The following is a 13,673-nucleotide window of genomic DNA, read 5'->3' as shown; positions in this document are numbered from 1 at the left end:
AATAATATTTGCATTTAGTTCCGAGTGAAGTATAATTTAATCCAGGCGCCAGTAATGCCATATATAACGAACTATGTGATCCGGTTAAATAACTCACATAAACCTTCAAACAATGCATCATTTGCATTGGTTCAGAATATCCCTAATGGTTCTCGAACCCCTGCCAGCTGAGTGACGCTTCATTTAACGCGTTCAACTACTTGACCATTGTATGCCTTTAATAACCCGTGTGATATGCTAATAGCCCATGACATTTTTTCCATAGCATCAGCTTGCACTTTGCAAGAACTTTTTTAAATTCTTTGACATTTTGTATTCTCGTTTAATTAAACGTAGTATTGCCTTTGTAATTACTGCCATGTAGCGCAGGCAAACCTGATTAACAGCACCTGATGATTGGCATCACAATCATTTGTTTTTATGGCATCTGAGCATAACAAAAATAATGGTATCACTTTTTGCTGATACTTTCTAATTGGGTTCAGTAAATGGGAGCAATTTCATTCAATGGCTGTCCGTAGGACAATGAATCACAGAAACAGTAATGATTCCTATATAGAGACTGAAAACCTAACCTTTGCTGTAAGCCATTGTGATGAGCTTTTAGAGTCATGGGAGTTTTCCAGACCCAATAAACTTACATCACCATTCACTGATATAGCCTGTCAAGATACAAGCAGCACAAACACACACAGATACAGGGCATGCACACAAACTTGCACTCATACACATGCATATAGTACAGGCACACAAGCATGCACACACACACACGCACACACACACGCACGCACACACTTTAAATTCAAAAAGTCTTTTTTGTGTCAGCCTGATTCAGATACCTGCGTTCTGTTGTCAAGGGGATGAAAGACTATGTCACAGACCAAAGAGAGCTGACTCTGACACCTTACTTTAAAGAACATGCCCAGAAGTGCTTCTTCTCAGTTTGGCTGTGAACTACTCTGTCCTGTCATTTTTATTCAGAACAAAAGGTTCTCTTGCCAGCTGACCCATGATGCTGCTGTCCATTGAGCCCACTTTTATAGGTCAAGTTGCAATAATTGGCTATTCACTGTGGTCAATCTAGACCCCCCTCAGGACCTGTTCCTGACCAAAAAGGGCATCTTTCAGGTCAGGTTCAGTCTGTCTGTGACCTGTCACCAGGTTAGAGACATGAGGTTCGCCAAGCAAGAACTGTCTTCAGCCAATTACAAAATGTTACACAAATACAATAACAGAGGAGCAGGTTAGCCAGCTGAACCAAACTATTAAGAGAAAAGGAACAATATATTTAGAGAAAGTCATTTCACAACATTGAACATGTATTGTATGCTTTAGTATGTCTGCTTTAAGTGCTTTTGAATTTTCACAGATACAAGCAGAGATTTTGGGAGATTATGTTTAGGATGTTGTGCCATTAAAATTTAAACAATTTGGACATACATATTGAGATATCATATGTACATAATAGACAGACATATCATGTGATCTTAACATGTAGGTCTGTTTTATTCTGTACACAGATGCCAACATTGTAATGGTGGAATAACCCACAAAAATGACAGCAAAAAGTGTAATGTAGCTACATTACACTGTTCAAGATTAACCACATGTGTTAATTACTTTGGAGATATTTATTAATTCTCAGTCAACAGTATGCTTTGGTATCCATTGTACATTTTATACACAGATGATACTCCCAACTTCCACAAAATATTAATATTTCTCAGTGAATATAAATATTTATATCAAGTAAAAACACCATGTTAACAATCCACTGGATTAAAACTAAGATGAAAACAAAACAATTAGAAATTCCTTGACCATATATAACAGTAATTTGACATATGTGGGCAAGAATGAATGCTGAAAAATGTCCTGAGTATATGAGAAATATAGAAATGGACAGTGGTCAGAGAAAAAGGTCATAAGAAAAGTCTTTTCTTCCAAGCCCTCACATGCCATGTAACAAGGACTTTGCCTGCCTTGGCACAGGGACCCCATACTGGACTTTATCAGCACCTGTTAATGCCAGACAGGACCATAAACCACAGCATGGAACATTCTATCTCTTACTGTGTGCAAGTACAGTCAAGGAATGAATGTAGCCAAGTCCAACTTCCAAATGCTGACCAAGGTAGCCAGAGGTGAGCTGGATGGCTAATGTCCACCTTCCACAGAAATCAAGTCTTTACCTCAGAGCTGAGGTTGATCTTGGCACAGGTTTGTGGTGCTGAGGAACAAAAAGATGTTTTCACAGTGGCAACTATCTGTGGTTGGCCAGGCGGGGTATCTCCAAGTCCATCTCTCCAGGGAAGGAGGTGCATTGTGGGGGCAGGGGTGGAGTGCTGCATCGAACACGAGGCAATGCCAGGGCATTCTCATACACCAGCTCTGTCCCAGGGGAAGTGACAGAGGACAGGAAGTGGTTATATGACTGCCAAGTGCACCACAATAAACACACTCAAAGCTACATTATTTTATAGATATAATAAATTACAGAGTTAGTCAGACTTTATTGTTCTCTGCTTTGACCTGGGAAACATCAACGATGTTGTGCAGAACAAAGCATGCAGAGTTGGGCTTTGCTGAAGTGCATTGCCAGGTGGCCGGGCTCTTACCCAGGTCAGGTCTCTTGGTGGAGGTAAGCCGCTGGCCCGAGCCAGAGGAGTTGGAGGTGGCACAGGTGGAGTTTGTGTTGTCTGACCTGGCTGACTTCATAGAGTGTGTGCGGACCATGTGGTTCTGCCTGGACTTCACACCAACTGTCGCAGTCTGGCTCCACTCTGGACAAGAAAATCAGAGCGAATTCCAACATTCCTTATGACATACGATGTCCTAGCCATTCATCCGGTGAAACAAATTGTTTTTTTTGGGAAATTTCTTTTGTTTGCTCAATGGGAAGAAGAATGTTGTTCTTAACAACAAAGTGCAAATGAGTTCCATATTATCATCTTTCACTGAGGCCCAAATGGCCATTCTTTTGACATGGCCAACATAAGTGTAATCTATGACTCGCCGAAACTACAAAACACATGATTTTTGGGTGTGTGCCTGTTGAAGAAGGAGGGGCATTTCTGTGCATGTGCACATGCACTCTTACAGATGGACAGACGGACAGTCAGGCGGCACTACCTGAGTGCTCTTTGAGTCTAAAGCGGCCGCAGCACAGGTGAATCCTCCACTGTTTGCGCACATTCTCCTTCATCAGACAGTGGAACACGAAGATGAAGAACCCTGCAACACACCAGGCCACTATATAAACATATACTAGTCAACGGACCGGCAGCACAGAGAGCTGGTTATGGAGATGTGCTTGCAGCCAGGCTTGAATCACAGGTGGGGCACTGCTGTGGTACCCCTCAACAAGGTACTTGACCTGATTTTCATCGCTAATTATCCAAATGTGACAATGGATAACATGCAAAATGTGAGTTATTATTTTACATCATGTAGATATTATTAAGAAGATTATGTAGATTATTAAGGAATGCATGCCCCTTTAAATTAATGGCAATAGCTACTTTAATCATTATTGTAAAATATATATGTACAGGTAATTATAAGTGATATATTTAGACAGAAGAAACCTTTGTAACTGTAAAGCAGGGGCACTGGACATGAAGCCAGGCACTGAAGACAGTGGAACTGAACTGAACTGTGCTCAGGGTCACTGACAGAATCAGAATCAGTCAGGTCACCACCAGCAGACCCTCCCTCACCTTGAAGACTGTTGAACACAGAGAAGAGGTACAGCAGAGGCACCTTGGCAGGCCCCCAGGTGAAGAAGGCCAGCATCCAGGTGAGGCCTAGCAGGAAGGTGAGGCTGGCCACGCCCCGGAGATCGTGCAGGAGCCCGCTGTGGCTGCCGGTGGGCTTGTTGGCCCTCACGTTTCGGATCTGGACCAGCACCACCAGGAACACTGCCAGGTTGCAGAGCAGGATCAATGCGACAAAGGCCACCACTGACACGTAGAACACCACGTCGTCCTGCAGCCAGCAGCTGAGAGCAGGAGAGAGACAGAGCTTCGCAACCTTCACAACTTACTAGCCATGCTGTCCAAGTCCATTTACCCTGCACAGCAAATGGAAATATCTGATTATGCACGAACAGCAAATACTTGCATTTATCTGAATTTATTTATGGTACAATTTACATTTTAACCAAAGACTGCAGTCTGAATGAGCCATTAACATTTGGGAAAAGTAAAATATGGACAGCCGAATGATAACCAGTGGTGTTCTGATGTCTGTAAAGCCCCATAACCTTTCTTAAAGTGTGTAATCAACCCAGACTCTAGCCCTAAATAATATCCCTTACTGGCAATGAATACAATAACATGAGGATAACATGCATGAATCATTCATCTGTTATCCTTTCGGAATCACTCAATGCACCAAGAAAGGATAAGAGCGGGCAAACACAGACAAGCCTTAGAAACTGAAATTCACACTGACACACATCAACAATAAAACAACAATTAATGGAGTCTTTCTGGTGCACAGGACCAGGGAAACCAATATTCACAATTCAGAATTCCTCCACAGAGTCACCTCTTCAGTATCACTCACAATAACTCAGAGTTATCCAGCGGTTCTAAGGCCTTCCCATTGACTGCACTGCCATAGGCATCCTTCTTCACTGCCAGCACCAGGCTGACTATAACCAGAGGCAGTCCTGTAGAGAGAAAGGATAAGGAGAAAGAAAGAAAGGACAGAAAGACAAAGGAAAGAAAGGAACAGAAAGACAAAGAATTATCACATCTGTTTATTAAAATATAACCGGGCCCTACATGACTAAATCAATATATCATCATTTCCATCATCATCATCTCAGTTATAATCTCCTAGCACTCTGCCTCTTACCCCAACCAAGTGCACAGAACTTGAGGATGTAGGAGGGCACATAGACATTGAAGACCTTGACCAGAGCAAGATACATATTCACAGCCCCCAGGCCCATCCAGGTGAAGGAGGCCAGCAGGAAGTAGTGGAGGAAGGCGGCCACCAAGATGCAGAGGCCATAGCTGTCAAACGAGGAAAGCCAGGAGTTGACCAGAAACACCAAGTTCAGCCCTAGCAGAGCCAGTGACAGGTTGATCAGGATCTTAGAGGGGTAGTCTCTGCGCAACTTCCTGTGGGAGAGACAGGGAGGACACAGGAGGGGGTGAAAAGAAGAAGAGACACAGGCAGAGGGAATGTTGCACGGACAGAGAGAGAGATGAAGAACAGGACTAACTGGTTGAGATTACTAAGGGAAAGAAGGCAGTGGGCGACCGAAGGGGTAATGAGGGCAGATAGCTGGCCAAAGACAGAAAGAAAGTGAGGAGTGGGGTGTGTACTGTATTCAGTTAAGGGTTTTGTGACATCTTTTACTCTCTTTTATAAATTACTGTCAGGGAGGAACAGGGACAGGGTTCTGAGGAACAAGGGGATGATTTCCCAGTGGAAACTATCTGTGGGTGGCCAGGTGGGGTATACTCAACAGCATAAATGATTATATTAACATAGTCAACTCAAAATCAACACTGGATATGATGAATTCAATGTATTTACCTAAACCGAGACTGATCTTTCATGCCTGGCATGTGCGTAGTGTAAGTGTCTTTTGTCTGGTCTCCCTTTCCCGCAAGGCCCCAAACGCCTGTGTTCAAACACTCACTCAAAGGCTGTGTACGTCAGCAGGGTGATGCCCAGGAATACTGAAGAGATGCCACAGCCCAGGTAAGAGATTATGGTCAGGATTGCCTCATTCTCCTCACTCACTGGAGTCCTGGACACATCCTGAGCACAGTACAGTGAGGCACAGTGCAGCAGAGGTTTGACTGCAGACAGCAATTCAGATGCACTGTAACCACGGCAACTACGGCAAACTATTTTCTGCCTAAAATGTAGCAACACATTATCATCATTACATCTTTTCATTACGTTTGTTGTTTCCTTTCCTTAAGTTTTGTTAATGTTTGGTTATGTTTAACAAATAGACCGGCCCTGTTTAAAAATATTTGTTTTTATTGATGACAGCAAAGAAGCAACTGTCATACCAGCAGCACTCCAAAGTGAGTGAGATGGTCACATAGGCAGGTGGTGTGGTGGACATCGGTGTGGTTCTCTGAGCATCCATTGGACTCCCAGCCGCCCAGGCCACCTGAGACAAAGAACATACCTCTAGCATAAGCATTCTGTGCTCCACTCAAATCCATCCTACGCTTTTGTTCTGGATCATCACAAATGACTCACAGACCACTTTCACAGGGGAGGAAGGCTTTACCATTCTTATTGAAGTCCCAGTAGACACACTGCACCTTGTCCATGAACTGTGAAGGAAGGAAAACATGATCAGAGGCTGTGCTCAGCTGCACTAGTGTGTCAGTTGTCCCCCCAACAAGCACACATACCGTGTTCGGCTTACGATGATGGAGGGTCACGACAACCGGCTGCTTCAAGTCACTGACAGTGGCATTGGTGACACTGGCAGATACAACGTAGGTGTTCAGCTCCTTGGTACACTGTGTGTCCTAAAATTAAGAGGGATTCTATATTGGATTTGTCAGTGAATGGAATGTCATCATGGCATGGCTGGGTAAATGTCATGTCCTCATTACGTTTGGAAAGGGTTTCCCATTAACAGAAAGAACCCCCTCTATTCATGTATTTAATTCAGCAGGTTATGAAGGACAGAACTGAATGACAATTCACATAACGTCATCCAAGATGTGAGATGAATAGGCAGTGACGGGGCCTTGAAGTATGTACCTGGAAGAGCTGCGGTACTCCATAGAAATGGAATTGAATGCGAGGCAGGGTTTCTCTGTGCTGGGGAAACCTGCTCTCCACCTCTTGGGGCAGGGAGATAAAGGCCACTGTGCCATCTACAGGATCCTCATTGATGAATATCTATCACAAAAAGACCAGAGGCCACAGCTGCTTAGAGAATGATCACCATTTTCAATCATGGCTTTTTAACAGATTGATGAAAATTTTCATCTTTCACCTAATTTTACTACTAAAAAATTGGCGGAACCGCGGTATTAAGATACATTACTTTATTGGCATTTAGCAGATGCTCTTATCCAGAGAGACTTACATAGGTTACAGTTTTTTTGCATGCCATTCATTTATACATATGAATATTAACTGAGGCAGTTCTGGGTTAAGTTCCTTGCCCAAGGGTACAACAGCAGTGCCCCAGTGGGGAATAAAACCAGCAACCTTTTGGTTACAAGTCTTGCTCCTTGCCACTATGCTACACTGTTGCTCACACAGACACAGATACTTTAAAAACAACTTTTAATAAAATCTGCCACTGGTAAAATGCATTTTTTGCCTCACATTTTTGTGGAATTTCAACCATTCATCCCTGGAGGAAAAATCAGTCTGGAAAATGGCCTGTGTTTCTCAACAGCCTGAGTTAAGTCAAACTAATGACCACTGGACTGAAACAGCCCTGTCCTTGAGATGTTTATGTTACTGCATGTTCAAGGACAGGTTCTCAGTTTGAATTGTGGGAAATTTTTAAAAGCACGTCATTGATTTCCATCCATATCAATTTTTAACTTGAATCAGGAACCCCTTCCACTGACTGAATGTTATAAACCGCAACAGATGTTCATTTAGGGAAACTGATGTTTATTGCTGCTAACATTTATTGCTACAACTAGAATACGTATGAGAAATTTTGTTTATTCAAAAGCTTAACTGTCCTCTACTGCCACAATAAAGAGAGAGAAATACTGAAGATTACAGTCTGCGAGTCTATAATAACCCCTGTGAAACATCACCATGTCCATTCAAATCCACGCCTGGCCAGAACAGACATGTTTCATCAATGCTTCCGCCAACATTTTGTTTCCAAATTATTCAAAACAATCAAAGAGACAACTGTTTTCTCTTCTACAAGTGCAAGTTATGCAAGACACGCCTCCATTTGTTTGTGGCACTGTGCGCTTTTCCTCACCTCTGGGGTGAAGCCCTGTGAGATGGACGAGACTCCGAAGGTGATGCCACGGAACTGGCCTGGGTCTACATTGAAAAGGGAGATGGCTAGAGAGGGAGCAGTCATGTTGTACAACTCCCCGCTGAAGGACATCCTGTCTCCGATGCTTTCTGTGATGTTCAGAATCCTGCAGAGAATGAGAAAGGGGTTGGAGGAAGAGTGAGGAAATATAGGAATGAGAGAGGGGGGAAAGGGAGGAGGGAAGGGCGAGGAATAAAGAGGGGAGCCAGAGATGAAACCGGTCAGAATGGCTCTGTGACATGAAACTGTCACTGCCTCTCCAGCTAACCCATAGCCCTTTCAGTGCAGCAGCAACGCACTCACTGGTTAGTGACAGGCGACAGGTTGCTGTCAGATTCCAAAATGTCGGCGATGATGTCAATGATGGCCTTGCCAAGAGACGGGATCACTTGGCTGACATCCAGAACCTCGGACAGCTTGTTGAGCACAGTGGCTAGCTCAGATTGGCTTAGGGCTCCGTGCTTGCTGGTCAGATTCATTATCATAGTTACCACATCGTGTGAATTGTCTGGAGAAAAAAAAATCACATGTCAATGCACAACAGAGATAAAAAATCAACTTTCATTCAAAAAGCCAGGCACACACTGATACATGCTGAGTGGAATTTTCAAAAAGCATAATTCTGTTTACATTATTGTATTGTGAAACTCTGCATTTACCCAAACACAGAAAGTGTATTTATGAAATGGAATTTGCAAATTTCTCTCTTTGATCATGTTCACAATGTAGAGACAAATTCCTTGCCAAAGTCTGCTGACAGTTTCACATTACTGTTAATCCTCATTAAAAGCAGTTTCAAATAGATGTCCTGGAAGCAAACGGCACATGGTGAGAAATTTATAACATCCAATCAAATGTGAATTATCCCCCACATCTTCCAGCCAGCTGCATTGTGCCCAGGAGGCAGAGGCTGGGAGAACTCACTGGGTGTGACGGTGACATCTTCCAGGTCTGGGATACTGTTCACGATATACGGGCACGAGTGCAGATCGGGGGCAGTCCAGTTGGCATGCTCAGTGGCTGCATCCAGTTTACTGTCAGCAGGTGGTCCACGTCCCACCAGTTCAAAACGAGAATAGGACAGAACAGGAGAAAGGGTGATGAGTGAGCCAGCCGCATCAGTGTGTTTGCTCTGAGGGATTTCAACCATATTCCCCATAGGTATAGTATTTACATTGATTCTATGTCAGGTTTAATAGCCTTTTTATGAATTAATTTTAATTAATCTGTGAGGAATATGATTTTCTTCATTTTGTGATTGTAGATCAGACAGTGAAACAACCAATCAACTGTTTGCAAGTTTGGCATTTTCATTGACTTTGTACACTGGTCAGTTGTGCAGCTGAATCAGTGTAAGTATTTATAGCCATGTTTTTCCACGTCCGACTTTTAGCTTTCTAAGTAAATAGTCACATGGCTCTGTGTTCATTCAGAAACAGTCCACCTTCATTTGACCTTCATGAAGGGTAATCTTTCCTGGCCTCCACCTCTATAGATCACATGCACTGAAAGCACACTACAGGTTCTCTGGACGTCCTGTATTTAACACGGTTGCCTGTAATAAAATTGATTATTTAGTAAGTTGCCCATTAGCATTGGTTGCTGTCTGCAACAACATCGTGATTAATATTTTTATGGTCAGACCACTCATAAAAAAATATTGAACCCTCAATTGAGCTAATCTTTATTTGAAAGAAATTGCTTCCTATTAGACTGACTGATAAATAAATGAATCACACTCTGCAGGCAAAAGGTGCTGTGTGGTGAATGACGTCGGTAACAAAATGGAACAACGGGAGACTGTAAATCAAAGGATGTTCTCGCTTCACTGAACCGTCTCTAAGGCAACAGGCAGATTTCCTCTTTGTCCACCGGCACCATAGACCTATCACAGAAGAGGTTAGAAGAATGCAGCCCTGTGCTGTAAAGTTACATTGGGGTTATTGTTTGCTGTATATACCAGATTCCACTGCCTGACAAGTCACCTGTGTAGACCCAATTTTGAAACGCAGGATTTCGTTTGAAATACATATATTAAATATGCGTTGATATAGTTTAATAATGCTCACCCAATGCACCTCAGTGAGGCTTTGAGCAAAACCGATGCACAGGATGTAATCAGCAACACTTTGGGTGAGTAATGTGATCAGCAGGTCTAGGAGTGATTGATACTCCCTGGACAATTCACAAGCTCCAAATCCCAAACGCGAATAGCAGAACTGACTTCTCACCAGAACCTGTAGGCTGTCCTTCTTGTGTCCCCTTCGCAGGGCCTGGTAGCTGTATGTTGAGCCTTGGTCTCCGGCCACACGTAGAGCCCCTGCTTGGTCTGCTGGCGGTGCTCAGGGCAGGACCCAGGCTCTGAAATGGGAGGGGGCAATGTTATCAGTCACTGACACAGACACAGAGAACCCATTCAGAGAGTCCTCCAAAAGAGGGTGTGGGGGGGAGGCTGTTCGTTAAAAGCTGAGGCATACCTATGTGAAAGATTTTGATATCCTCAGCCTTTGCATGCAGAGTTATGACACCCTGGGAGAAGTTTGTCACTAGGAGGTCTCGAATCATCTCCTCCGTCTGAGCAACATTTGATGATGTATACACCTGCATCTGGAAAGTACAGCTGTGGCTGTGGACAAAGCGCTGTGTATTACAAACATATGTATATGTACAAATACATGAACACCTATGTCTAGTTCCCATTTCACCTGTATGTCTCCAATATCATATAACCACAGGAAATGGCTGGACTTCATGCTGTTGTTGTGCTGACACAAATCAGTTATTTTCGACAAGATGCAGTCAAGTAGACATATGCTCTACCATGGTTTGTATGCAAATTAAAAAAGAGTCCTGTTGGGTATACATATCTGCAATCTATTTTTGTATTCAAATCATGTGAGAAAGGCCTGCCTAATCATGATATCATGACTACCAAATAAGAGTATAAACAAACATTCTTTACAAACTCAACCTGAAATAACTGCAGTCCCTTTATGCAAACCTATTTGTGATATGATTTATTTCAGAGCAATATTTGAAAATATTTACCCCACACATGAACACACACCAGCTCTTTGAAACACAAACCTTACATGGAAACCTGGCTGGTGATTCTTCCTTTTTGTCATGTTTCACTCAGTCACTCAGCTGCATCTATTTTTGTCTGAATAATGGAGCATAATAGTGTAGTCATCATTCTCTGTGTCTCATAATGAAAAGAGGAGACATACCTGGACTTGCCAGCCGAAGACAACTGCAAGAAAGAAGAGAAAAAAATTACCTGGGTTTTCCGCATCCTGAAAATGGGCTCTTACTAATTAGCAATGATTTGGAGGAAAAGGAACTACTTTCATCGGTCAAGAGGTCAAATGATTACACATTGTTAGAGACACATTCATTGATTGCTACAACAATGACACTGATGTCAATAGAGATATGAGTTATAAGGGCCATTCAATAACAGATAAACCAAGACCCAGATGCAGAGATATCCAGTGCCTATCTTCACTATTTTAGAACCCAATGTTTCAGCTCGTTATTCGACCTGCATCTGTCAATGTCTTTTGAGTCCTGAGTAAATTACTAAGGTGCAGTTAGAGGAGGGCATCTAACTGAAAATGTCCACTCGGGTTTGGCTTCTAGGTAACTCAACAGCACTGTACCTTGGGTACCTATAATGTTCCCTGTACTGACTAAAACTCTAACCCAAGCTCTAACCTCCCATTCTTTTTACAAGAATGTTCTTCTGTTTTAAACATTTTGACATGAATCAATACACTTTCAATTGACACCAGTAATGACCCTCCTTAGAACAGTAATAGTTCACACCGCAAACACACACTCACCCTTCCCACTTCTGGAGTCATCCATTCCAAGGCAGAGGGCAGCTGACTAAAAAACACAACACGTGGCAGTTACCATTACTCCTTTACTGTGGTTATGTCCTATATGCAGGTTATATTCCTAAGTCCTTGTATAGTCTTAATGACTATCACTAGATCTACAAGAATACTTCATATCAGACATATCTCATAATATGCAGAATGTATAATGCAGAGTAAGTTGAATCTCTATGACAGTGACACCAGCTGTTGACTCTTCAGGTGGAATGTACCTGTGGGTACTTGTCAGTAGTTTGAAGTTTAAAACAGACATCCGATCCATGGGCAAAGAGTTGGAAAGCTGCAAAGAGGAGGGGAGGCTAAGTGAGGAATTCCACATTGATGCAGAATGTCTGAAAAAAGCAGGCACACAGTTCTTCCTTCTGTCTCTTACCCAGGTCTGAATGATTTCCTCTGGGTCATGGGCTGCACCACTGACAGTCACATTAACAGTGACCCTGTAGAAGGTATCTGCAATAAAGCACATAAATGACAGCTACAGCTGAAAAATGCCTTTGCAATTGTGTGCCACTGTATAGATGGAAACTGAGAAAGAGACTTCATAGTACTTCAGCTTTGAGTTACAAATTGACGGGGAATGCTGCTGTTTTCTAATGCTGGTACTACTGGTTGATTTGAAAGTAATGATGCTCGCCCAATGCACTAACTAATTCTAACATCAAAATGTAATACTCCACTCATCATTGAAGCGCAAAGAGAGGAGCAGGGGCAAAGAATTCCAGCTTAAATGAGCAGACGCTCTCACCTCGGTGTTCATAACCGGGTCCCTGTGAGGAGGGTATGGCAATGTGAGTGGGACCAGGGATGGAGGTTCCACTTTCTGTTGTCTGATGTCCAGTTTCTGAAAAAGCACACACGTACGTCACCAAGTCAGGCAAGCCTTTCAACGAACAGTGCCTCTTTGTACTCACTTTATTAACGGCCTCAGGAAGGCTAAGCTCCAGCCACTTCACTGAGAAGCAAGCTTTTATCTTCTTTTATTTGGTTTAATTGGTCTGAGCACTCAATATTTTTGGTGTTCAGCCTGTTCTATATTCTAAGGTGGATCAAGGGCAGTGAGGCAGTGGTTGGGACAAGTGCTGTATCCTGGACTGACAAGTCAAGTATTTTTAGTTCCACAGCTTCTACAGGAGCTGTGGAACAAAAGCACACAAAAAACATCAAAATGCTAAGGGGGCTGTATTCAGTGTTTCTCAATATCACTTCCTCTGTGGTTGTAAAATGGTTGAGAACACTTCATTCCGTCTTCACTAATGTACTGGAGTGATAGGAGCGGACTGACCTGGGGCCATGCCGGTGGCGAGAGAGTTTGGCGATGTGGTTCTCACTGTGGAAATTGTAGTTACTGACACAGTAGGGGGGTGAGGCACTGAGGGAAAGCCCTCTGAAAGGACAAAGGGAGAAAGCAGGGACACTGCCCGATCATTATTCTCGACACGACTTCGATGTTATTACTTTGATTTCAAACACCCGTGGAAGCTACGGTAGGTTTATCATAATACACCGTGACCTTCAGTTCAAGCTGCCTCATCGACGCTCTGATGGCTGTCAACACAGAGACCAGCGAGAAGCTGCCGGTTTGGACTGGGGTTCCCCAGGGTCACACACAGCCACCTGCGGTCCACCCTATTAGTGACTGCGGTGTGAGACAGAAGGAGGGCCTCGACACGTACCGACAGGATTCACACTGATGGTGCCATTGTCTATGACCAGCAGCAAGCGGTCGGAGGTGTACCCGGAGCTGAGCAGCCTGGAGA

Source organism: Megalops cyprinoides, chromosome 3 (assembly GCF_013368585.1).
Source record: "Megalops cyprinoides isolate fMegCyp1 chromosome 3, fMegCyp1.pri, whole genome shotgun sequence".
Taxonomy (NCBI): Eukaryota; Metazoa; Chordata; class Actinopteri; order Elopiformes; family Megalopidae; genus Megalops; species Megalops cyprinoides.
This window is presented reverse-complemented; position numbering follows the sequence as displayed.